Here is a 1,394-nt window from a genome sequence, read left to right as displayed (position 1 = left end):
CTGCAAACTGAAGATCTTGTGATGTAGTGTGATGTGATGTGTAGAAGTATTAGATCTGTTTATTCTGTTGTTAACTGGTTATCCTTGCACAACGTCCACGTGTAAAGTTTAACCCCTATCAGGGTCAACATAAACAAGCGGCCACTGAAACAACTACTCTAAATGTGCCTGGTGTTTACAGTTTAAGCAAAGCAGTAATGAGCTGCTGGGTTCATAATCATCTCAAGGTCCTGTCTCTGCACCAGCAATCATTCCCTCTTTCTATTTGGCTAGCTCACTCAAAATTGTGGCAACAGCAACAATGGCTATTTTAATTGCTTATTTAAGTAAGCATTTAACATTTTAAGAAGTAAGAAATAACTAGAAATGCCCAGACTCCAAAGTAGCATCCTCACATGGCTCTAATAAACTATCCAAACTTCCAAAATGTATAGTTTGCTTCGAATTAAAACAAGCAAAACAGCTGTAATCATAAACACAAAGCTGGCCTGGGTAGTGTTTGTATACGCAGCAATGGATTACAGACCAAGTCCTTACTTCTGTGAAAGTGTGCATTTTATTTGATTTTAGTTTGAGCGACTAAAAAAACATTTAATGAATGCATTTAATCTTCTTCACCACATTTTTGTGGGGTGAGATCACAGGTTATTCACGTCTGTGCAAGACCCACATTTAGAACTTAAAAGCCCGTTCTGTGTCTCTGCTTCTCCAAGTGCTCCTAACGAATCCTTTGATTAATGATTGATACGTTCAGCCATTGTGTTTGTATTGACTCACTGCATCTTGTCTTGGCTGGATTCAGCAGGAATACGAATACAAACTATAAACTAAACAGCGTTTGCTTTTGCCATCACACTGATTTGCTTTCACTCCACCTTCTCATCTGGGAAATAAAACGGGAGACGGATCATTGAAATAGGTTGTACGTGCTGACTGTGGCAATTTGTTAAACAGCGTGTTACTGTGAAATTAACTGCAGGTCTGCTTTGAAAGTCATCAGGTTTAACATTTAGACATTAAAAAGTAATTGACACATTACTAGCAAGACTGCATGTTGCATTTGTGTCAATTGCATTTCACAAATGTGTTTGTTTTATGTAAAAGGGTAAGATTTTATGACACAAACAGATGGTCAGCTATAAATCGTCTTCCACATCTAAGTGAGGCTGTATGGCGTTAATATGGTGTGGAATATAAGCAACTATATCTTATATTCTTACATCTATGTCAGTCCAGTTAATAGGTTTGATCGTTTATCCCAGTTTTTGAAGTGTTGCTAACTTTCACAGCTTTTTCTGTATGTATGCACATGTATATCATGCGGTCTCTCTGGGTAGAAGGTGCTTATCTTTGCCACTGGTTGCTGTGCAATCATTTATTGAGGTGTGGAAAAA

General features: G+C 37.8%; 1 protein-coding gene across 1 annotated transcript in view; it reads right to left on the bottom strand.

Moving 5' to 3' along the window:
• slc22a16 (solute carrier family 22 member 16) overlaps positions 1-1,394 on the bottom strand; it is a 17,957-nt gene that overhangs the window by 12,428 nt on the left and 4,135 nt on the right. The window lies entirely within an intron of this gene.

Source organism: Pundamilia nyererei, unplaced genomic scaffold, assembly GCF_000239375.1.
Source record: "Pundamilia nyererei isolate P.nyererei 1_Seehausen unplaced genomic scaffold, PunNye1.0 scaffold00058, whole genome shotgun sequence".
Classification (NCBI taxonomy): domain Eukaryota; kingdom Metazoa; phylum Chordata; class Actinopteri; order Cichliformes; family Cichlidae; genus Pundamilia; species Pundamilia nyererei.
This window is presented reverse-complemented; position numbering and strand designations above follow the sequence as displayed.